We start from the raw sequence: 26,545 nt of genomic DNA on the forward strand, positions 1-26,545 counted from the left end.
TCTGCACACAGTAGATGCTCAGTAAACACCACTGACTGATTATAGAAGCACCACATAACACCCAGAAATTCTGGTAGCCAATGATGCTGCTTATGTAATAGCGACCATAATTGAACAAACCGATCTTGTCCTTAAGGAATGACCATTTGGGTGATGCTCTTTTCAGTTTCTCTGTCAAGAAGTAGATTTTCAGTATCCAAGAGAGATATAGTGGCATTACTTCTATGCCCTGAATGGGATCTGATCTCCTTATTACATTTCATCAAAACAAATAGCTAAGCACAGTCATATGGAAGGAAAATTGGAAAGCAGGAGGACTAAATCAAGTATTTTTTAAAAAAGGTAAGTCATTTGAGGACTCTTCTTAAAAAAAAAAAACAAAAAAGTGTCCATAAGCGTTATTTCTTCTGCAACTGTTTCAAGGATTTGACAGGTTCAGTTGAATACCGGTATTTTAGAGCGATGTAATTTGTCCATAGTTTTGTACTCTGTGGTTTATTGCTAATTCTGGTGCTCTGTGAACACTGTCCAATGAGTTGCAGTACAATGTATCTTAACAAACTCTATTCTGGGGAAATAAACAGCATGCTGAGACTTCCATTAGGGCCTGATGCAAAACATTTTGTGATGAAGTTCCCGATCACATTCACTCAGAAGCCACAGACAAACACATGGATGAAGTTCAGAAAACCACCGTACAGATAAAACTAACAGTCCCCTGGGGTTCTTATGATGGTGCCGACAAACAGCTCATATTGTTTACTGCTGATTGCAGGAATTAATAATGGATACTGTAAGTATCCATTATTTATCAGATGTGATACTCCACCACACAAACCTATTGAGGTCACCAAAGCTATCTTTTATTTAAGATCCAAAGCCTCCCTTCTGGAAAATAGAGGAACAGAAGAAGTTAAATGGTGAGGAACTATAAAGGAGATAGCTACAAAATGGACTCTTTTTTTAGGATAGATTTTAGCAAACAGAAATACTTTTCCAAGCATGTGCTAACAGGAGAAGGGAAAATAAAGACTGATGGTTTGGTGAAGGCACTGATTTCTGGCCAATATTTCATAAAAGCCCAGCCTGATGAAGCACAAAGAGAAGAAGGCCAAAAGGAACTAACTTCCAGGTCCTCGACTGTTGACATCAGAATGGAAGGAGAATAGAGTTCCTGCCATTCCAATCCATTCCCATCCTTGCAGTAATTTAGACAGTTCCTCTGTGGATCCTTCGGAACTATAGCCATCTCTGGGGAGCCTGAAAAAGAGAATTATTTTATGGTACTTGGTGATTTATCTGGCTGGACAATGGGGCATGTTATTACAATGGTATATTGTCAGTCCACAGCCATTGCGTTTGCCCTATGAACCACTAGACACAAATAGCAAAGGAATATCATTTCTCATGCCCATGAAAGAAGGGATTGTAGAGGTAACAGCTGCACTCATGGATAAACTCTCACCATCAGAGGCACCATCTTCATCATGAAGGGTGGCTTCACATAATGGACACCAGATAGAAGGAAGCAGGTTATTCTTCATTTCTGATGACTGGTTTTTGTGACAGCTTTGAACACTACCCATGATCCTTGAATTTAAGATGGGCTGGTCTGTCCTTGCCTTCACCATGAGAAGCAGCGTGGCTCAGTGGAACCAGCACGGGCTTGGGAATCAGAAGTCATGGGTTCTAATCCCAGCTCCGCCACTTGTCAGCTGTGTGACTTTGGGCAAATCACTTCACTTCTCTGAGCCTGAGTTACCACATTTGTAAAGTGAGGATTAAGACTGTGAGCCCAATGTGGGACAACTTGATTACCGTGTATTTCCCCCAGTGCTTAGAATAGTGCTTGGCACATAATAAGCATTTAACAAATGACATCATTATTATTATCATCAGCTGCTAGGTCTTCAACATGCAAGCAATAGACTTTGAAGTGGGTTTTTATAATGTCATTTTCCTTTATGGCCTGGATTGCCAAACACCATGCCAGGCCCTGCTCCGATTCAGTATTTACAGGAAGCAGCCCCTGAAGACAAAGATAATATTTCTGAACCCATAGTCGACATTATCATCATCTTCATCAGTACTTATTATGGACAGACCCCTGTCCATAACAGTGATTGCATTTTCTTGAGTGCTTGCATTCTCCTGAGTACCTTCTGATTGGCCAAGCAACTGTCTGATTCTGCTTTCCATCTTTAGAAAAGGAAGGGAGATGTAATTTATGATGCATTTGTTTTGTCCTTTCCTCATATTGTTGTCTTCTATCCCAAAAGGTCGATGTTGCTCCAACTGTTGGCACTAATACTAATAGTACTAATAATAGTGGTATTTGTTAACTGACAAGCACTGAACGAAGCACTGGAGTAGAAACAAGAAAATCAGGTCAGACAAAGTCCCTGTCCCATATGGTCCTCACAGTCTAAATATGAGGGAGTACAGGTTTTGCATTCCCATTTTACAAACGAGAAAACTCCCAGAGAAGCTAAGTGATTACCTAAAGTCACACAACAGGCAAGTGGCAGAACCGGATTCAAGCCCAGTTCTTCTGACGCCTAGTGCTCTTTTAAGTTTAAAGACTTAAAACAGTAGACTCTGTCTTCTTTTTTTGACTCTTCCTAGTGTTTTATACAGTATTCTGTCCATAATAGGTTCAGATAATGATGATGGTGGTATAGAATATAGGTTCAGAAATATTCTCTTTGTCTTCAGAGGCTGCTTCCTGCAAATATTGAATTGGAACATGGTCTGGAGTGGTGTTTGACAATCAAATACCACTACAAAGTCTATTGCTTGCCTATCAAAGACCTAGCAGTTGATGGGCTAGCCCATTTTCAATTTAAGAATCATGGGTGATGTTTCAAAGTTGTCACAGAGACCAGTCATCTAAGATCAAGAACAATCTGCTCTCTTTTGTCTTGTTTCCGTTGTGTGAAGCTATGCTTCACACTGAAGATGGTGCCACTTATGATGAAGTATAAACCATGGGTGCAGCTGTTACCTCTACAATCCCTTCTTTTGTGGGCACAAGGAATGATCTTCCTTTGTTAACCATGTCTGGTGCTGTATAAGCATAAAGTAAGGCAGCTACAATCCTGGCAACGTAATGCAAATTTAGCGGGGACTATCCTGATTGATTTTGAAGTCAGTCCCAGATTTCTCAGCAATGCAATCCTCCATTTCACTTTGGAGATACAGACACAGTTAAAAATACTATGTGCCTGGACAGTTCCTTGCTAAGCTTGGAGATTACATTACAGCCATTTATTTACATTTTTTGAACACCAGCTAAAGTCCTTTCATTGTAGAGGGACCCACTGAAGCTCATTCATTAGAAAGGGTCTCAGATCTGTGGTTTTAACGTATTACTAGATTGATCGCTGCTCTTGTTAAAATGTTGACTGTGATTGGGTAATTTGAAAGGCTCTGCTTAGATCAGAAGAGGTTAGGATGGACACTTATTTATTCATTCATTCAATAGTATTTATTGAGCACTTACTGTGTGCAGAGCACTGTACTAAGCGCTTGGGAAGCACAAATCAGCAACATATAGAGACAGTCCCTACCCAACAACGGGCTCACAGTCTATAAGGGGGAGACAGACAACAAAACAAGTAGACAGTGTTAATACCATCAGAATAAATAGAATTATAGCAATATGCACATCATTAATAAAATATAGTAAATATGTACAAATAAAACAGAGTAATAAATATGTACAGATACATGCAAGGGCTGTGGAGAGGGAAAGGGGGTAGGGCAGAGGGAGGGTGGGGGGGTGATGGGGAGGGGATGAGGAGAGGAAAAATGGGGGTCAGTCTGGGAAGGTCTCCTGGAGGAGGTGAGCTCTCAGTAGGGCTTTGAAGGGAGGAAGAGAGCTAATTTGGCAGATGTGTGGAGGGAGGGCATTCCAGGCCAGAGGAAGGACATTCTGTTCTGTTTATTTTATTCTGTTTATTTTATTTGGTTTATATGTTTTGTTTTGTTGTCTGTCTCCCCCTTCTAGACTGTGATTCCACTGTTGGGTAGGGACTGTCTCTACATATTGCAAACTTGTACTTCCCAATCGCTTAGTACAGTGCTCTGCACACAGTAAGCGCGCAATAAATACTATTGAATGAATGAATGAATGACATGGGCCAGGAGTCAATGGTGGGACAGGCGAGAACGAGGCACAGTGAGGAGGTTAGCGGCAGAGGAACGGAATGTGTGGGCTGAAGTTCAGGACCAAACTAAATCCCAGCACTGCCACCTGTCTACTATCTGACCTTGGGCAAGTCACTTGACTTCTCTGTACCTCAGTTACCTCAACTCTAAAATGGGGATTGAAACTGTGAGCCCCATGCAGGACAGAGGTTGGGTCCAATCCAATTTGCTCATATCTGCCCCAGTGCTTAGTACAGTGACTGGCATACAGTAAGCACTTAACAAATACCACAATTATTATTACTATTATTATTATTATCATTATATACTGAAGTTGCCTAATACTAATGATAGAATCCTGGGGGAAAATATAGCCCATGAAAGAATTTTGAATGGATCAGCATGGGTTTAATACTAGCTATTCCCACTGGAATCCTAAATATATGAAACTTTATATCAATATGCTATCCGTTTACTATAGGAAATAGTTAACATCACACAAATTAAAAAGGATAGCTAGTCTGCTCTTTGTCAATTAATTGAAATGTAAACCATGTATGGTCCTTTCTACGTTAAAATAGAAAAATGAGAGAAAAATATTTAGGGCAATTATGCTTCTCTCTTTACTTGATTTTTATCAGTTTTGTAGATATTGGAAGGAGAGGTGAATTATCGTGTAAATTGTTTCAGATATTTGCATTACTCAGCTATTCATTTATTTATTGGAATAAATAATGTATTATTTATGGTAATTTGATTTTGAGGAATTAAGTGCCCAGATGCTTGTTCTGACCTGACTGCTGGACTCATTATTTGGTAAACAACTGACTTTGCAAATTACTTGACAGATCATATGAAGAAACAGGACTCTGCCATATAGCTGAACCATTTTCCTACCGCAAGCAGGATACATCATAGCCTCAGTGAATGGCCTAGAAATTGGGGGATTGGGGATGAGCGGAATTTTCCCAAGATGATAGTCAAAATCACAGTGAGAAGGAAGTGAATCATTAGCGGGGAGTAAGTTTCAGTCTTGAAGTGGATGAAGGAGACTCTATCTCTCGGCAAAATATTGCATGGGATGTCAGTGAGGTGTATTGGATGCACAAAAAGGACAATGTGTTGACATCAAGCGGAATGTGGCAGATGGCCCTACTGAACTCTCTTCAAGGTGTTTGAAGGCCCTGCTTAATCTGTTACCTGGGATACCAAATTAGGGATGGTTGGTGGTCTGCATGCCCTCACAGCTTCATCTCTGGAAAGAATCAGCACCAGTGCTAGGCTCTATGTCAGACTGCAGATGGCAAAAATTCTACCAATTCTAGAGAAGCAGTGTGGCTTAGTGGAAAGAGCACGGGCTTTGGAGTCAGAAGGCATGGGTTCGAATCCTGACTCCACCAGTTGTCAGCTGTGTGACTTTGGGCAAGTCACTTAACTTCTCTGTGCTTCAGTTACCTCATCTGTAAAAATGGGGACTAAGACTGTGAGCCCCACGTGAGACAACCTGATAACCTTGTATCTACCCCAGCATTTAGAAAAGTGTTTTGCACATAGTAAGCACCTAATAAATACTATTATTATTATTATTATTATTATTATTACCATCCCTGTGCCAAAGGAGATGTATTAAATGGAACCTCTCAAATAATACACTCTTGGGATCCTGTGTAGAAATGAACAATGTCTCCAAGTTTAAGGTTCTAGGGTTTAGTCAGAAGGAATCTAAGCCATAGTTCCTTACATCAGCCACTCAGGGCCAGTGATGTGAGCAGAACAGAGCATTTGGTCTTCAGCTGGTGGACAGACAATTCAAGGACCCCTCAAATTCCAGCTTCAAGTATTCACTGGAGTGGGACAATATCAAGCAACTCCTCACTACTGGCTTCAAACCTCTCCTTCACTTTGCCCCTTCTTACCTCACCTGCCTTCTCTCCTTCTACATCCCAGCCAACACACTCTGCTTCTCTGCCACTAACCTCCTCATTGTGCTTCATTCTCACCTGTCCTGCTGTCGATTTCTGGCCCACTTCCTACCTCTGGCCTGAAATGCCCTCCCTCAAATCTGTCAAACTAGCACACTTCTCCCCTTCAAAGCCCTGCTAAAAACTCACCTTCTCCAGGAGGCCTTCCCAGACTAAGCTCTCCCTTCCTCTGCTCCCTCTCCCCTCCCCATAGCCCCAACTCTCCCCCTTTGCTCTACCCCCACCCTGTCCCAAAGCATTTGTGTATATATGTACATATTTATAATTATAATTCTATTCATTTTTATTAATGTTGTGTCTATGATTCTATTCATTTATAATGATGCTACCGATGCTTGTTGTTTTGATGTCTGTCTCCCCCCTTCTAGACTATGAGCTCTTTGTGGGCAGGGATTGTTTCTATTGTTTCTATTTGTTGCTGAATTGCACTTCCCAAGGGCTTAGTACACAGTATGCACTCAATGAATACGATTGAATGAATGAATGAATGGACAGTGTCCACCAACTCAGGAGGCCTTCAGAGAACTCTCTAGGTTGATAGATTGAGTTTTAGTAGTTGAAATAACATCCATGTTAATCAAACTGTGCAAATACATACCACCCCATGAACCTGCAAAATATCAGAGTACGCCTAATGGAAATAAGTCAGTGGCCTGAATCTTCTGTCTGCTCTCTTTCCTGGGCAACCAAGCCTAGTTATTCAAGAGTAGCCTAGTAGTGATAGTGATAGTGTTTGTTAAGTGCTTAATGTGTGCAGAACACTGTACTGAACTCTGGGAAAGGATGCAGAGGTGGGCATTAGTCACGATCCCTGTGTCTTGTGGGGCTCAAAATCCAAAACATCTAATAGTCATTCAATTGTATTTATTGAGAACTTACTGTGTGCAGAGTACTGTACTAAGCACTTAGAAAACGCACGAAGTTCAAAGTGGAGGGACCTAGGTTCCAGTTCCAGCTCTACCACTTGCTGGCTGTGTGACCCTAGGCAAAATCCCTTGCCTGCTCTGTGACTCAGCTTCCTCATCTGTAAATTGGGAATAAGATTCTCATTTGCACTGCGTTGGATCTATCTTGTTTCTAAAGGAGCACATTAGGAGAAGCAGCATGGCTTAGTGTAAAGAGCACAGGCTTGGGAGTCAGAGGATGTGGGTTCTAATCCTGGCTCCACCACTTGTCTGCTGTGTGACCTTGGGCAAGCCACTTAACTTCTCTGTGCCTCAGTGACCTCATCTGTAAAATAGGGATTAAGACTGTGAGCCCCACATGGCACAACCTGATTATAGTGTATCTACCCCAGTGCTTAAAACAGTGCTCAGCACATAGTATGCACTTAACAAATATCATAATTACTATAAGCACTGAGTAAATATCATCACTGTTATTATGAGTATTGTTATGGAGGCCAGGGTTGACCCGGATTCTGACTGATGGAAAGCCTTTGAAATGTCTGAGGGTGAGTTATAGTCACCAGGCCACTCCTCTAAATCTAGGTTGGTTCAGCAGAAGAAGTAATTAGAGTAATAGGATTTAATAAGCAATTGTTTTGTACAAAGTGCTGCATTAAATACTGGGAAAAAAAATGTCGGGGTTCCTAGCTTCTAAGGCCTTACAATCTGAGAATGAGGTCAAGGAGTGATTTGGTAAAGGATATGATAGGACAGTTGAAGACAACATAAATACAAAAATAACATAAAAGACAAGTGATATTCACCCCTGGTCAAGAAAAAAACTCTGTTGCCTATGGAGAAATCATGCAAAGGAGCATTAGAATCACGATAGAGGTCTACTTTTACCAACTCTTATTCGTTTGGTGTCCATGGCCACTTGCGGATGGGTCTTTACAGATACAGTGAAATGCCAACATGTAACATCATTTCTTACAATCCTGTCATGCAGGGGCTACGTTCTTGATGACCACTGAATTAAAGCTATCCAGAACTATCATATGAACACCTTAATCAATTCTATGCCCACATGCAGTCATTTCCCTCCACATAGTATTGCATTCTACTCAATCAGACGTGTGTTGTTGAAGGAATACTCTTTAATTCTCCGACATTTTTCTACCCAAAACACATAGCGAACTCATGCATTATAGAACTGACTGTCCATGAGATCAATGTCTTACTACTATGTTTAATTTCAACTTCTCTGCATTTCCTCAAGTTCCTAGAACAGCACTCTAGGCAGAGAAGGAACTCAATAAATATGAATGATAAATAATGAATGAATGAAGTACTCGATCGTATGCGGATAAATACTTAACCTCTCTGGACCTCAGCATCCTAGTCTGTAAAAATGGATCACTACAATTTTCTCCCTTTTTGTCTGTGCTTTTAAATTAATAACAGTGTTTTCTCAAGCAATTTGAAAGCTAAAACAGAAAGCCAATTCTACTTTGGTTTTTTGCTGTTTTTCCTTCATTTCCCTCTGATACAACCCACATATCCAATCCACCACCAAATCCTGTCGGTCTCACCTTCACACCATTGTTAAAATCTGCCTTTTCCTCTCCATCCAAACCTCTACCACATTAGTACAATCACTAATCTTAACCCACCTGGATTACTGCATCAGCCTCCTCTCTGACCTTCCAACCTTCTGCCTCTCCCCACTCCAGTCCATACTTCACGCCACTGTCCAAATTATCTTTCTACAGAAACGTTCAGGGTATGTCATCCCCCTCCTCAAAAATCTCCAGTTGTTGCCTATCCCACTCTGTATCAAACAAAAACTTCTCACCATCAACTTAAAAGCTCTCCATGACCTTGCCCCCTCCTACTTCACCTCCCTTCTCTCCCTCTACAACCCAGCCCACACATGTCGCTCCTCTGGTGCTAACCTTCTCACTGTGCCTCGAAGTCACCTGTTTTGCTGCCGACCCCTGACCCACTTCCTACCTCTGGCCTGGAATGGCCTCCTTCCTCAAATCTGCCAGACAATTACTCTCCCTCACATCAAAGCCTTACTGAAGGCACATCTTCTCCAATTCTCCGACACTGCTCTACCGAAAACATAGAGCAAAACCATGCATTATAGAACTGACTGTCCATGAGAGCAATGTCTTATTGAGTAAGCCCCACTTTTCCTCCCACTTTTTGTGAGCCCCACGTGGGACAATCTGATCACCTTGTAACCTCCCCAGTGCTTAGAATAGTGCTTTGCACATAGTAAGCGCTTAATAAATGCCATTATTCTCCCCCTTCTAGACTGTGAGCCCGCTGTTGGGTAGGGACTGTCTCTATGTGTTGCCGACTTGTACTTCCCAAGCGCTTAGTACAGTGCTCTGCACACAGTAAGCGCTCAATAAATACGATTGATTGATTGATTGATTTCCTCATCTCCCACTCCTTTCTGTGTCACCCTTACTTGCTCCGTTTGCTCTTCCCCACCTCCTCATTCGACAGCACTTATGTATATAGCTGTAATTTTTTAATTTTTATTGTTGTCTGTTTACTTGTACTGATGTCTGTCTCCCCCGCTTCTAGACTGTGAGCTCATTGTGGGCAGGGATTACCTTTCTTTATTACTGTATTTTACTTGCCCGAGCACTTAGTATAGTGCTCTGCACACAGTAAGCACTCAGTATGATTTAATGAATGGCCACATGTAAGACAAAAGAATTTCCAGGCAATAGAATCTGAGACATTATAGACAGAGAAGCAGTGTGGTTCGGTAGAAACAGCATGGGCTTGGGAGTCAGAGGATGTGGGTTCTAATCCTGGCTCTGCTACTTTTCTGCTGTGTGAACTTGGGCAAGTCACTTAACTTCTCTGTGCCTCAGTTACCTCATTGTAAAATGGGGATTAAGACTGTGAGCCCCACTTGGGACAACCTGATGACCTTGTATTCCTCCCACCCCCCCAACCCCCGCCCAGCACTTAGAACAGTGCTTGGCACATAGTAAATGCTTAACAAATAACATAATTATTATTATTATCATTACAGCTGTAAGCATGCTGCATTACAGCCATATGAACACTGTTTATGCACCTGACCAATTTGAAGAAGGAGTTTAAAGTTAATTAAGCCCCAAAACAGGACACCAGAGGAGGTTTCTACAATTTTTTACGTATCAGTGAATCAATCATTGGTATTTACTGAGCACTACTATGTGCAGAGCACTGTACTAGGCCCTTGGGAGAGCACAGTACAGCAGAATTAGCAGGAACATTCCCTGCCCATAATGGGTTTACAGTCTTATTTCTGTCATTAATAATCCTTGCCAAATCAGTGCATGCCTGCATGCCTGTTTCTTCATCTGTAAAACTGAAAGAGTGAATTGTAATTATGAAGCAATCCAAATTCTCACAAGGCTCAACAGTGATAAACTAGAAAATGTACCAGCCAGTGTCTGAGAAAACACCTGCATTAAACGTTGTAGTGGAGCAAGTACCTGACTGTAATTAATTTTTAAATTATTGTTTAATTATAATTTGGCTTTTGTTAGATTCCATTTGGAGTTCGTAGAATGCAAATAGATTCATAGTAAAGGTGATCCTCTGAATTATTCTAGAAAGGGAGTTTCTTCCCTGGCTTTTCAATTGTGCTTCAGATCCCTCAGAAAAACATAATAATAATGGCATTTATTAAGCACTTACTATGTGCAAAGCACTGTTCTAAGCGCTGGGGAGGTTACAAGGTGATCAGGTTGTCCCACGGGGGGCTCACAGTTTTAATCCTCATTTGACAGATGAGGTAACTGAGGCTCAGAGAAGTGAAGTGACTTGCCCAAAGTCACACAGCTGACAATTGGTGGAGCTGGGATTTGAACCCATGGCCTCTGACTCCAAAGCCCGGGCTCTTTCCATTGATCCATCACATTTATTTCCAATCTATATTGAAGCTTCAGGAAAGACTTCTTGCATTTCATATGTATACAACAGATCATAAACCTGTCAATCAATTTGCCCCATACTAAATCACCCCACTCATCTCCTACTACAGCCCAGCCTGCACACTCCATTCCTCTAGCACCAGTTTGTTCACTGTGTCCCACCTCATCTTTCTTAATGCAAGCCACTTTCCCATGTTCTCTCCCTCATTTGGAACTCCTTCCTTCTCTATATATTCCAGACCACCACTCTCCCCACCTTCAAGGCATTATTAAGTTCACAGCTTCTCCAAAAGGCCTTCCCCTATTAAACTCTCCTTTCCCCAGCTTGCTCTGCCTTCTGCATTGTCTAATAATGATGGCATTTGTTAAGCGCTTCATATGTGCCAAGCCCTGTTCTAAGCACTGGGGGGAAACAAGGTAATGAGGTTGTTCCACATGGGGCTCACAGTCTTAATCCCCATTTTACAGATGAGGTAACTGAGGCACAGAGAAGCTAAGTGACTTGCCCAAAGTCATACAGCTGACAAGTGGCAAAGTGGGAATTAGAACCCATGACCTCTGACTCTCAAGCCCGTGCTCTTTCCACTGAGCCACGCTGCTTCTCTATGTGCCTATGAACTTGAATCTGTGACCTTCGGACATTTGATTACTCCTCAACCCCAATATCACGGCACTTATCTTTAAATTATGTGTTACAAATTACTTATTTATTCATGTTAATGTCTGTCTCCCGCTCTAAGCTGTAAGCTCATTAACAGCATGGAACATTTCTGCAAATTCTGTTCTATTGTACTCTCCTAAGGGCTTAGTACAGTGCTCTGCACATAATAAGCGCTCAATAAATATGAATGATTGATTGTTTGATCAATGAAATACGAAGGAATCATGAGGTTCAGCAAGATTAGGAGGTAAGTAGGACTAAAACGGAAATGAGTGGAGGTGCTGCTCAATGATTAACAGTTGTGAAGGACTGAGTTAAAAGGTTTTGAATCTCTCCCCCTCCTCCCCATCCCCCCTTCCCTCTTTCCCCTCCCCACAATCAATCAATCAATCAATCAATCGTATTTATTGAGCGCTTACTATGTGCAGAGCACTGTACTAAGCGCTTGGGAAGTACAAATTGGCATCACATAGAGACAGTCCCTACCCAACAGTGGGCTCACAGTCTAAAAGGGGGAGACAGAGAACAGAACCAAACATACCAACAAAATAAAATAAGTAGGATAGAAATGTACAAGTAAAATAAATAAATAAATAGATAAATAGAGTAATAAATATGTACAACCATATATACATATATACAGGTGCTGTGGGGAAGGGAAGGAGGTAAGACGGGAGGATGGAGAGGGGGACGAGGGGGAGAGGAAAGAAGGGGCTCAGTCTGGGAAGGCCTCCTGGAGGAGGTGAGCTCTCAGCAGGGCCTTGAAGGGGGGAAGAGAGCTAGCTTGGCGGATGGGCAGAGGGAGGGCATTCCAGGCCCGGGGGATGACGTGGGCCGGGGGTCGATGGCGGGACAGGTGAGAGCGAGGTACAGTGAGGAGATTAGTGGTGGAGGAGCGGAGGGTGCAGGCTGGGCAGTAGAAGGAGAGAAGGGAGGTGAGGTAGGAGGGGGCGAGGTGATGGAGAGCTTTGAAGCCCAGGGTGAGGAGTTTCTGCTTGATGCGCAGATTGATCGGTAGCCATTGGAGGTTTTTGAGGAGGGGAGTGATATGTCCAGAGCGTTTCTGGACAAAGATAATCCGGGCAGCAGCATGAAGTATGGATTGAAGTGGAGAGAGACACGAGGATGGGAGATCAGAGAGAAGGCTAGTGCAGTAGTCCAGACGGGATAGGATGAGAGCTTGAATTAGCAGGGTAGCGGTTTGGATGGAGAGGAAAGGGCGGATCTTGGCAATGTTGCGGAGCTGAGACCGGCAGGTTTTGGTGACGGCTTGGATGTGAGGGGTGAATGAGAGAGCGGAGTCGAGGATGACACCAAGGTTGCGGGCTTGTGAGACGGGAAGGATGGTAGTGCCGTCAACAGAGATGGGAAAGTCAGGGAGAGGACAAGGTTTGGGAGGGAAGACAAGGAGCTCAGTCTTCGACATGTTGAGCTTTAGGTGGCGGGCGGACATCCAGATGGAGATGTCCTGAAGGCAGGAGGAGATGCGAGCCTGGAGGGAGGGGGAGAGAGCAGGGGCAGAGATGTAGATCTGGGTGTCATCAGCGTAGAGATGATAGTTGAAGCCGTGGGAGCGAATGAGGTCACCAAGGGAGTGAGTGTAGATTGAGAACAGAAGGGGACCAAGCACTGAACCTTGGGGAACCCCCACAGTAAGAGGATGGGAGGGGGAGGAGGAGCCTGCAAAAGAGACTGAGAAAGAACGACCGGAGAGATAAGAGGAGAACCAGGAGAGGACGGAGTCTGTGAAGCCAAGGTCAGATAACGTGTTGAGGAGAAGGGGGTGGTCCACAGTGTCAAAGGCAGCTGAGAGGTCGAGGAGGATTAGGACAGAGTATGAGCCGTTGGATTTGGCAAGCAGGAGGTCATTGGTGACCTTTGAGAGCGCAGTTTCCGTGGAATGAAGGGGACGGAAGCCAGACTGGAGGGGGTCGAGGAGAGAGTTGTTGTTGAGGAATTCTAGGCAGCGCGTGTAGACAACTCGTTCAACACCTGCATATATGTATATATGTTTGTACGTATTTATTACTCTATTTTACTTGTACATATCTATTCTATTTTATTTTGTTAATATGTTTTGTTTTGTTCTCTGTCTCCCCCTTATAGACCGTGAGCCCACTGTTGGGTAGGGACCGTCTCTATATGTTACCAACTTGTACTTCCCAAGCGCTTAGTACAGTGCTCTGCACACAGTAACTGCTCAATAAATACAAGTGAATGAATGAATGAATCAGCAGACGGGTGCTCTGAGAAGGTGCTACTTTCGTAGCTAAAGTCAGGGGATCATGGGGACTATTTGGGTAAAAGATAAATCAGAAAATATCTTAGATGTTACTAAGAAAGACAGAAGACAGAAGGGTGGGGCTCAGTACAGTTTGCAATGTGAGAATAAAGTAATGCCAAAGAATCATAGAAACATGTGGAAAGAGGTTTTGCTAACCTATGCTTTCATTTTTAATACATGAATAATTAATTATGTTTAATTACACGGCAGAGTTAGGCCAATGCCCCGTCCTCTGAGAATGTGTGATAAATAAGAATTAGATATGAAGTGACCGTGTCTATAAAATAATTCAAATTTAAAGTCAGATAACAAAAGTATGTGTCCATTTTCTCAAAGATGGGCTTTAGTGTTAATGGTTGCCAAATATTTTCCCTTAGGCAGACTTTAGTGAAAAAAAATTCCAGAGAGATTCCAAAGGAGTCTTGGGAATCCATTTTCCCTTTTTTTTTTTGTTTCAGTGGCACTTGTTAAGCACTTACTATTTGCCAGGCACTGTACTAAGCGCTGGGGTAGATTCAAGCTAATCAGGTTGGACATAGACCCTGTCCCATACTTGGATCACTGTCTTAATACCCATTTTACAGCTGAGGTAACTGAGGCACAGAGAAGTTAAGTGAGTTGCCCAAGGTCACATAACAGACAAGTGACGGAGCTGGGATTAGAACCCATGACTTTCTGGCTCCCAGGCCCGTGCTCTAACTCCTAAGCCATGCTGCTTCTCATGGAGAAGGCAAAGTTTTTGAAAAAAGCTGATACAGAGCCAGTTACAAGAAGCTAATTTCCCAATCAAACTTCTTAAAGTTTGGTATAACCTCAGGAGGTCATCTAGTCTAACACTCTGCCTCAGAAAAAAAAATGTGCTGAAGCCCTTTGGCTAATGACTGCTTCTCTTCCCCAACCTCAGCATTAACCTAGTTTAGCATCCGCTAAGCCTACCCTAAATTGATCACAATCCTTACGTTTGCTAGGAAAGCCCTTGAATTTTGCTAGCTCTCCTGATTTATTTCAGGAAATACATAAATGTCCCATAATTGGCTCTGTCCTAGGTAATCAGGGCAACCTATTTTACTCCTCCCCCTGCCAAAATCCTCCTCTTCTTAAATATTTGGATTTACACTTTGGATTGGAGTATGCTCAATCTATGTTCAATTTAAACATCACAGAATTCTGGGGGTTGTAGAACTTATTTCCCAGAATGTTGACTGAATTTAACCTCTTGAGTTCCCCCTTCCTCTCACAGTCACGATCATTATTATTATCAAATGCAGTCAAGTCATTTCTGATTCATAGCTACTCTATGGATATATTTTTTCCAGAACATCCTACCTTCTGCCGTAACCCATCCATAATCTCATCCTATCCCGACTGGATTACTGCATCAGCCTCCTCTCTGATCTCTCATCCTCCTGTCTCTTCCCACTTCAATCTATACTTCACACTACTGCCCGGATCATCTTTGTGCAGAAACGCTCTGGACATGTGACTCCCCTCCTTAAAAATCTCCAATAGCTACCAATCAACCTATGCATCAGGCAAAAATTCCTCACTCTCGGCTTCAAGGCCTTCCATCACCTTGCCCCCTCCTACTTCACCTCCCTTCTTTCCTTCTACAGCCCAGCCCGCACCCTCCGCTCCTCAGCCACTAACCTCCTCACTGTGCCTCGTTCTCACCTGTCCCGCTGTTGACCCCCGGCCCACGTCCTCCCCCTGGCCTGGAATACCCTCCCTCCGCACATCTGCCAAGCTAGCTCTCTTCCTCCCTTCAAAGCCCTACTGAGAGCTTGCCTCCTCCAGGAGGCCTTCACAGACTGAGCCCCCTCCTTCCTCTCCCCCTTGTCCCCCTCCCGACTTACCTCCTTCCCCTCCCCAGAGCACCTGTATATATGTATATACGTTTGTACATATTTATTACTCTATTTATTTTACTTATGCATATTTATTCTATTTATTTTATTTTGTTAATATGTTTTGTTTTGTTGTCTGTCTCCCCCTTCTAGACTGTGAGCCCGCTGTTGGGTAGGGACCGTCTCTATATGTTGCCGACTTGTACTTCCCAAGCGCTTAGTACAGTGCTCTGCACAAAGTAAGTGCTCAATAAATGCAATTGAATGAATGAATGAATAACCTTCTACAACCCCCAGGACTCTGTGATGTCTAAATTGAACACAGACGGAGCATACTCCAGCCCAAAGTGTAAATCCAAGTATTTAAGGAGAAGAGAAGGATTTTGGCAAGGGGAGGAGCAAAATAGGCTGACCTGAATACCTAGGACAGAGCCAATTATGGGACATTTGTGTATTTCCTGAAATAAATCAGAAGAGCAAAGGTTCTTCCATTATCGTTGTTATGGTTTCTATCCATAGAACTGTTGGTCTGCCGCTTCCTTGTTCCATGTTTTCCCTGGAATTTTCCTAGCATTAGTGTCTTCTCCAGAGAATTAGTCCTCCTGATGATGTGTCCTAAATATGCAATCTAAGTCGAGTCATTTGGCTTTCCAAAGAACACACTGACTTAATTTTCTCCAAAACCCACTGTTTGTTTTTTGGGCACTCCATGGTATTCTCAAAAGCCTCTCCAACACTACATTTCAAAACAATCAATGCTCTTTCTATCCTGTTTTTTCACTGTCCAGCTTTCGGGTCTATACACTCTCACAGAAAACACCATAGGATTGACAATTTATATTTTTGTGGCAATTGTTACATCAGCATGTTTCATGACTTTTTTTTTCCAGGCTCTTAATAGCAAATCTTTCTAACATTAATCATTGACATAATTATTGACAACTAGTTCCTTTATTTTTTATTATACATCAATATTTCAACTATTTCAATCTTCTCTCCACCACTATAAATCCGCGGGTTATGATTGGGGCTGGATAAATATCTTCATGATATAATAATAATAATAATAATAATAATGGCATTTGTTAGGCGCTTACTATGTGCAAAGCACTGTTCTAAGTACTGGGGGGGATACAAGGTGATCAGATTGTCCCACATGGGGCTCTCAGTCTTTATCCCCATTTTACAGATGAGGTAACTGAGGCCCAGAGAAGTGAAGTGACTTGCCCAAAGTTACACAGCTGACAATTGGTGGAGCTGAAACTTGAACCCATGACCTCTGACTCCACAGCCCGGGCTCTTTCCACTGAGTCCATTGTCAGTGATATGTGAGCCCATTGTTGGCTAGGGACCATCTCTATATGTTGCCAACTTGTACTTCCCAAGTGCTTAGTACAGTGCTCTGCACACAGTAAGTGCTCAATAAATGCAATTGAATGAATGAATGAATGTGACATCACAATAGCATATTGTCTAAGGTCTAATGTAATGAGCTCATTACATTGAACCTTCCTGTCTCTCTCCATAGGTTGATAAAGCAATTGGATACTTTTTCTCTTTTTCTTTCCTTGGTTGGGATGCAGAACATAACTACAAATAGAGGTAGTTATATAGAGGCAATGTGGTCTAATAGATAGAGCATGAGCTTGGAAGTCAGAGTACCTGAATTTTAATCCTGGTTCTGCCACTTTGCTCTGTGACCCTGGGGAAATCACTTAGATTGTTTCTGCCTGAATTGTCTCATCTGTAAAATGAGATTAAGACTGTGAGCTCATTGTGGGCATGGACTGAGTCCAACCTGATTAGCTTGTGTGTGCTCCAGTGCTTACTACAGTGCCTGACACATAGTAGCTGCTTACCAAGCACAAACAAAACCTCAAAACTATCCAGATTTTTGCTAATAAATATCATGCAGAGTTTTTCTTTGCCTTAGATGATGATGTTTCTGTAAGTGATTCTGTGTATATGCGTGGAGCAGTCGGGATTGATATTCCTTAGCCACTTGGTAATTCATATATTTTGTTATGTAATTTGTTAGTTATATATTGTCTTTTGTTGTGCCACCATTGCTGCTATTCATATATAGTATCTGGTGCAGATTTTCCTCTGCATTCTTGATTTGCTACAAATCTCTGTCTCAAAAGATCCATCTTACTTCTAGTGGCCACCTGGCCTCATAATCATCATCACTGTGGTATTTGTTCAGTGCTTACTGCATGCCAAGCACTGGAGTAGATACAAAATAATCAGGTCAGACTGTCCCTATCCCACAGAGGTTTCACAGAGTAATTAGAAGAGAGAGAGGGTACTGAATGCATATTTTACAGATGAGGAAACTGAGGCACAGAGAAGTGAAGTGACAGGACCAAAGTAGGCAAGTGGTAGAGCCAGAATTAGAAGTCAGATCTTCTGATTCCCAGGCCCACGCTCTTTCAAGTAGACTACACACCTTCTATCTATTTACCATTTAGCCTTCAAGCAATCCACAGCTTTCCTCATTGATTCCTCATTCTTACAGGAAACTGCCTTAGTCCTGCAGGAATCTCAGTCTTCTCTTCACCTTATCACCTCACCCTCTACCCTATCACCTTTTTGACAACAATGGATAGAAGAGCTCATTTCTGCTATCTACATTTTGATCCCACAGTTCAATTGCATTTTTAAGTTCACTTTCAAATCTCCCTGTTCTTTGTGGGCTAACTTTCCGGGGGACCCTGCTGCTTCCTTCTTCAGACTTGCATAAGGATTCTTTTCTTGATGACACAAGTACCTGTCCCCAACAGCGGGAACCTAGGAATGAAGTGCTGTCAATCAACCACCCACTGGGACATGAGGACGCTCTCCAGAGTAGGGAAAAAAGGATGCAACTGTTGAAAATAAAAGAAAAAAGCAGTGTGAATATTTGATATGTCCATTGTTCTTTCCACCTAGAATTAGAAAGCACTATACCAACCTGACCAGTACATTCAGTCTCACAACCCTGAAGAACAGAGAGATTGAACTGAGTCCCCAGAAGGCTTTCACCAATTAACGCTTCCTCCTCCAACATGTGGAATTACATCAGTGTAAGTCCCTGTGTCTTTATTGATTTTGACTTTTGTTTATTATTTATTGATATTTGCACATTTTTTCTATGAATATATGTTGGATCATCTTTCCCATTAAGAATAACTTATTGAGGGCAGAATTGTGCCTTTTCCTTCTTCTCCCGACTCTGGAACTCTCTCCCTCTTCAAATCCTACAGTCCACAATTCTCCCCATTTTAAAAGCCCCTATCAAAATCACACCTTCCCTTAGAACCATTTCTTAATTACCCTCCTCTATCACAGGCTGCTTCAACTTAACATTATTATAATTATTATATTATTATTATTATTGTATATTTAAGCACTTAATAAATGTCAAGCAATGTTCTAGGTGCTGTTGCAAGTTAATCAGGTTTGGATGCAGTCCCTGTCCCAAGTGGGGCTCATAGTCTAAGTAAGAGGGAGGAATAACAGACATTTAATCCCCATTTTAAAGTTGAGAAACCTGAAGTACAGAGAAGTTAAATGACTTGCCCAAGGTCACATAGCAAGCAATTGGCAGAGCAGGGACTGGAACCCAGGTCCCTTTACTCCCAGGCCCAACATTTTGTTAGCATTTATGTACACAGTAATGTATACACCATACTTATTAGTTAGTGCTCAATAAATATAACTGAATGAATAAATGAATCGAGTTAGATGAGATGAGATAGATGAGATCAAGGTATAGTGGCTATGTTGGCATTAGAGCTGTGAAGTGTGTGAGTAGTCCTCATCTGTATAATGGGGATTATATATCTGTTCTCCCTCATACTTAGACGGTGATCCCGATGTGGGGCAAAGACTGTGTCTCACCTGATTATTACGTCTGTATCCCAGTTGTTGGCCCATAGTAGGTGCTTAACAAATACCACAATCAATCAATCATATTTATTGAGGACTACTGTGTGCAGAACACTGTACCACAATGATATACCTTGATTTAAAGCCAAATTATATTCACTGTGTATTCTTCACTATTTGTGCCATTCATCGTGAAGATTGCATCACCCCGAGGATGCAGACAATAGATTCATTTTAAAAATTATTCCAAGAAATTAGAAGGTGGGTTTTGATTGCAGATTCTGAAGAGAGAAGAGAAAGACAAGGTAGAGGAGAAATGTCTACATAGTATAATGTTTGACTAAGGTTTTCAAAGATGTCAGTTAGCTGGACCTCTGGTGGCTTCAGAGCTCATTATGAGCAGGAAACCTGTTTACCAGCATTGTTACATCATATTCTCCCAAGTGCTTAGTAGAGTGCCCTGCATACAATAAGCTCTCAATAAATGTGATTGATAGGAAACATATTAGGTAACATAAAAAATAGTTACAAATGCTGCCAGAGTGATCCCCAGATAGCTGAGACTTACGTAAACACAATGAGAATCTGTCACAGACCATTCAGAGTTCTGGTCAAGTTTAGCAATTGTAGATAAAAATTGTTAGATTATTGATCTCTGATCCTTCTCTGCCTCCTCCCCTTTTCTCTCCTCCTATCCCCTACTTCCTAACTGCTCCATGTTTCTTCATTCACTTTCTTGACTTCAGCCTCACATCCCATTTCCAACCCCAACTCTTTTCTGTCTCCTTTATTCTCCCCATCTGCCCTTCAGCCTCTCTCCTCATCCCTGAATTTCTCTCCTTCTGGCACCTCCTTACCTCTCTTCCTCTGCCTCCCCATGTCTCCTCTGACCAAAGAGCTAGTGTTATAAAATGCATTTAATCTGTGTTTGCCTTCTGTAGGCGAAGCAGCATGGCTCAGTGGAAAGAGCATGGGCTTGTGAGTCAGAGGTCATGGGTTCAAATCCCAGCTCCACCAATTGTCAGCTGTGTGACCTTGGGCAAGTCATTTGGCTTCTCTGTGCCTCAGTTACCTCATCTGTAAAATGGGGATTAAGACTGTGAGCCTCACGTGGGACAACCTGATCACCTTGTATCTTCCCCTGCCCTTAGAACAGTGCTTTGCACATAGTAAGTGCTTAACAAATGCCATCATTATTATTGTTATTATTGGCTCTATCATTTTTGGTTAGTCTGGTTTGGTGTGTTAGCTCCCTGAAGACAGGAGTCTCTATAGTACCCAATCCTAAACTAAGGTGCCTCAGGAATGCTGAGTGTTTCCAAAGAAAATCCCTGGATATAAAAGAGTCAAAGTTACCATAGTAATGGACTGGGAATGTACCTGCTGAAAAATGAATTCTCTGGGATAAATCTGGGGAAACAATAATCTTAAATAACCTTGATTGAACTCAGTTAATAAATTGAGATTCAAGAGGTGGGTGTGGGTGTGAGATTCAGGGTGGGGTAGAGCGGGGTGGGGGGGACGGGGTGGGTGGGGCCGGTTGCCTTGGTTACGGAACTGTTACCTCACAAGGTAATCTGAACCTTTATACACCAGCATCCCTTGCCTCGCCTCATTCCCAGCAGGAATTGTCGTGGTTGCAACTCGTCTCCTCATTTCAGAGAGAGAGCCGAACTTGCATTAGCGATGATTTGGGAAATCTTTTCCCTTTCTGACCCCACTCTGGAGATGGTCGAGCTACTGGATCCAGTAATGATCTGGGACATGTTTCTGAACCAGCTTCAGGAGAACGCAGCGTGGAGCCTGGTCATCTGGTCACTGCTTACGGTGGTCCTGGCCAGGCTCTGCCGTTGGCAACTGAAAGCCAGATGGAAGTGCATAGAAGAAGACTGTGCGAAGGCCCCCAGGCCCGAAGACGACCTGGACTTGGATGATGTGCAGGTGAAGGGGGACGTGTATGTCATCCTCTGGTTACTGCAGCGACAGCTCCAAGTCCAGCTATGGAAGACGCAGCAGTGTTGCAAGTGCAATTGCCGCAGAAGACACCGATCCAGAACGGAGCCAAATCTGAGGACCTCGGCCCTGGAAGGAAGGGCTGCAGCCGCAGCCAGAAGACCCGCAGAGACTCCAGCAGCCTCCTTGAGCTTGCTAGCTCAAATCCCCATCCCGGGGAGTCTGACGGCCACAGTCACTTCCCTTCCTGCTCAGCATCATGAGAGAGCAGGCATAATTTCTGCCTGAAGAGGGAAGCCAGCAGAATTGAAGACCTGAGGACCTCCAACCACGTCAGGATCGCTTCACCTTTATAATACCTCGCCAGGGAGACTGGAGAGCACCTGGCGACAATGCTCATAGTAAGGGACATGTGTTCATTATTAAAATATAAATAAAAAAATGTTCGCAATAAATAATAAATGAGAATTCACATGTAGTAAAGAGCGCAGTATTTTTTGACTTAATATCCCTCCCCTCTATAGCCTTTGAAGACAAGCTTTCGCAACTAACTTACAATTTTGAATGACACTTGCCTTATCTTCTCTTTTCCCGATGACATAGTTGTTTTTATTTGAATATTAAAATGCAAATGCAAATTTCCCCTGGCTAGCAACTGATAGGACATGCGCTCTATTTTACCAGAAAAATAATTTCACTTGGCTTTACAATTTTCCCTATAAATCAAATAGCAATTGTCAAATGATCTCACCAAGCCACTTGCCTTTTAGCAGTCAGCTCTCATTCATTCACACCTCAGTGCTCTGGAATTTCACATTTACAATATAATATCACCTTGAGTATTTTTACTTTCAAGTTCTTGCCTCCAATAAAGCTCATCCGGAAACTTTCTATAGACATTATGCAATTCATTTTCGTTAAACAGTATGAAATTTCCTTGGCCAAATAATAATATCGCTTCTGTAATGGGAGGTCTAGTAGATTGGAATTGAAACAATCAAGAAGATGTCTCAAAGGCACTTGAAAGTGGGAGATTAAGCCTCCATTAGGTGACTTTTTAATATTAATCTGTGCATGAATTTTGATTTAACTCTTCAAGATTCCTCTGCATCTCTTGAGTCACTTCAAGGAGAGATTTGGGCCCTTGAGGGAAGAAGGTACTTGCTTGACGTCACGACTGTTAACTCTCACTTGAACAAAAAACAAAATAATGAACTGTGCAGTTTAACAAATTTCCACATCTCAAGACCAGGGTCCCTTGAGTCTCATTCTCAGTTTCAGTCTCATTCCCTCTGGACTGGAAGCTCGTTGTGGTCAGGGCACATGCCTAACAACTCTGTTATACTGTACTCTCCCAAGTGCTTAGTACAACTTCCTGCACACAGTAAGCCATCAATAAATATGAATGATTAAATGAGAGTTTATTGCCCACCTTACAACATTGTTGTCTCTCCACCAGGCCCCTCTGCAGCTGAGAAGCCATGTGGCCTAGTGGAAAGAGTGCCGGGCTGGAAGTCAGAGGACCTGGCTTCTAATCCTGCCTCTGTTACTTGCATGCTGTAGGACTTTGGGCAAGTCACTTAATTTCTTTCTGCCTCAGTTTCCTCATCTGTAAAATGGGGAGTCAAAGCTTGTTTTCCCTCTTACTTAAATTGAGAGTCCCATGTGTTACAAGGACTCTCTCTGATCTGACCATCTTGTATGTATCACAGTGCTTGTCACAAAATAAGGGCTTAACAAGTACCTCTATTATTATTATGCTGGATCTGCAATCCCCTCTTGCCTTGCCCCTCTGTGGTGGGAAGGGCAGAGAGCAGTAGCATGACCCCTACATGATTGTGAACATTGGGTGAGCAGTAGAATGACCCCCACAAGATTGTGAACATTGGGTGGGCTGTGGCAGCAGCTATTGTTTTGGTGGTCACCATAGCTGCGATTATGACTGTTGGACTTTGTGTAAAGGCTGTACCTCTGCTCGTATAAGCCACACAGACCCTACTGCTTTTGTTTGCTTCTGTTTTTAGTGTTTTGTTGTTTTAGTGATTTATTGTTTCATTTCTCCTTATGAACTTGTCACAAGTCCTGTCTCCCCACTTAGACACTGTGAGCCACTTGAGGGCCAGGGGTCATGTCTAATACCCATGAATGTACGTCTTCTCAAAATTTAGTAGATGACTTTGGCCATAGTAAGCACTAATTCAATACTATTTCTACTGCGACAACTACTAACACTACAATAACATCAACTACTACCTCTGCTACTACTACTCTCTCCACTGCCAGAGAAGCAGCATGGCTCAGTGGAAAGAGCCCAGGCTTTGGAGTCAGAGGTCATGGGATCAAATCCCTGCTCTGCCACTTGTCAGCTGTGTGACTCTGGGCAAGTCATTTAACTTCTCTGGGCCTCAGTTACCTCATCTGTAAAATGGGGATTAAGACTGTGAGCCCCACGTGGGACAACCTGATCACCTTGTAACCGCCCCAGCACTTAGAACAGTGCTTTGCACATAGTAAGTGCTTAAATAAAAATGCCATTATTATTACTATTATTACTAACATTACAATAGCATCAACTACTACTTTTGCTACTACTACTGTCTCCACTGCTAGAGAAGCAGCATGGCTCAGTGGAAAGAGCACAGGCTTTGGAGTCAGAAGTACTGGGTTCAAATCCCGGCTCTGCCATTTGTCAGCTGTGTGACTTTGGGCAAGTCATTTAACTTCTCTGGGCCTCAGTTCCCTCATCTGTAAAATGGAGATTAAGATTGTGAACCCCCCGAGGGGCAACCTCATCACCATGTAACCTCCCCAGTGCTTAGAACAGAGCTTTGCACATAGTAATCGCTTAATAAATGATATCATTATTATTATTATTATTAGCCTTCTAACATCTAGTATGTTTGGTTTTGTTCTCTGTCTCCCCCTTTTAGACTGTGAGCCCACTGTTGGGTAGGTACTGTATATGTTGCCAACTTGTACTTCCCAAGAGCTTAGTACAGTGCTCTAGACACAGTAAGCGCTCAATAAATACAATTAATTGATTGATTGATTGATCTAGCTGGGGGAGGCATAGAGGCAAGCAATCAGTAAATTAATTGAAAATTGCTGGTTGCAGAGCAATGACTGTGCACTTGAGCATTGTACTAATCATCATTATTGTTATAATAATAATAATAATAATGGCATTTGTTAAGCACTTACTATGTGCAAAGCACTGTTCTAAGCTCTGGGGAGGTTACAAGGTGATCAGGTTGTCCCACTGGGGGCTCACAGTCTTAATTCCCATTTTACGGATGAGGTAACTGAGACCCAGAGAAGTGAAGTGACTTGCCCAAAGTCACACAGCTGACAGTTGGCGGAGCCAGGATTTGAACCCATGACCTCTGACTCCAAAGCCCGTGCTCTTTCCACTTAGCCATGCTGCTTTTCTAGTAAGTGCTTGATAAATACCACTGATTGATTGGCATTTATTTTTAACTTAGTGAGTGCAGAGCACTGTACTAAGCCCTAGGGAGAGTCTAATACAAAAGAGTTGGTAGGCATGTTTCCTGCCCACGAGGATCTTACAGTCTGGGGCAGGGGGGGGGCCTGACATTAAAAATAAATTATGCATATGTATCTAAGGGCTGCGGGGCTGAGGGTGGGGTGACTATCAAGCACTTAAAGGGTACTTATCCAAGTACATAAGGGACGCAGAAGGGAGAGGGAGTAGAGGAAATAAGGGCTTAGTTGGGGAAGGCCTCTTGGAAGAAATGTGGTTTCAGTAAGGCTTTGGGAGTGGTCTCTTGCCACATCCTCAACTTCACCTGCTCTCCCCGCCACTCTTCACATCCATCTTCTCAACCTCTCTACGAAGTCTCAGGTCTCAACTCTCTCCTCTTGTACCTCTGAATTCCCAAAGCGTTAGTCAACTTCTACACCTGGAGATGGTTCTCTACAATCTGCTCCCTCATCACCTCACCCCCTGTGAGGTCACAAGGCTATCTTTAATGCCCCCCACCCCGACCCTGTGCACATAGAGGCACGGACTGACAACCGAGCCCCCTGAATCCCCTGGTGGTCCTTGGGGCACAGCCCAGATCTCTCCATGTTCCAAACAGCAGTGCTGGCTTCAGCATATCAGAATAACTGAGTCAGAGATGACTGCCCCTGACACGGCTTGGCCTCTTTCCAGTTTACTCATCTGCAAGACATCAGACCTTTTTTCATCCATACTCTCTGTGCCCGGGATGTGTGTCTAGCACATTCACATGACTTAAAAAAATAACCAGTACAACCCCTGGAAGGGGGTGCAGGTTCTGGTCTGCTGCAAAGAGTGGGCAGGGGCTCAGAGCCCCTCCCACATCCTGATTCAATTCTGTATAAGATCAGTAGTGACTCAGTGATGGGGAAGGGAAGCTGGGTCAGCAACCCAGGGATCTGGTTCAACTGTCCCTAGGTCCTGGACGACTTAGACTGTGAGCTCCATGTGGGACAGGGACTGTGTCCAACTTGATTATCTTGAATCTACCCCAGTACTTAGTACAATAGTCTTTGTTAAGCATCAAGCACTGTTCTAAATATTGGAGTCAATACAAGATAATCAGGTCAGTTACAGTTCCTGTCCCACATGGGACTCAGGGTCTAAGCACTTCAAATCTCCAAAGAGTGGCTTGGAGGTCCAAAAGGGATGCAACATCAAAAGAAGGGAAGGTTGGGGTGGGGGTTGTGGGGGGAAAGTATCATTATAAAAAAAATTGACTAAGCACCTACTCTGAGCAATGCACTAATCACTTAGGTATAATCAAAAGAATTCAAAATCACAATTTCTGCCCTTGAGGAATTTACAGGCTGATAGGGGAAACAACAGACATCAATTAAATAAAAGAATACAATTTTGAGAAAAAGAATAGTTATTCACTATCAGCACAAGTGAATAAATCACAAATTATTCATTCATTCATTTTTTCCATCGTATTAATTGAG

General features: G+C 42.8%; 1 long non-coding RNA gene across 1 annotated transcript in view; it reads right to left on the minus strand.

The window, feature by feature from the left end:
- The window catches only part of LOC119933621, a 44,541-nt gene extending 19,081 nt beyond the window's left edge, over positions 1–25,460 (minus strand). The window contains exon 1 of the long non-coding RNA XR_005452580.1: positions 25,387–25,460. This is a non-coding gene — a long non-coding RNA (uncharacterized LOC119933621). The remainder of the gene's footprint in view (positions 1–25,386) is intronic.
- Positions 25,461–26,545: the final 1,085 nt, after the last annotated feature.

The sequence above is a fragment of the Tachyglossus aculeatus genome, chromosome 10 (assembly GCF_015852505.1).
Source record: "Tachyglossus aculeatus isolate mTacAcu1 chromosome 10, mTacAcu1.pri, whole genome shotgun sequence".
In the NCBI taxonomy this organism is placed as follows: Eukaryota; Metazoa; Chordata; class Mammalia; order Monotremata; family Tachyglossidae; genus Tachyglossus; species Tachyglossus aculeatus.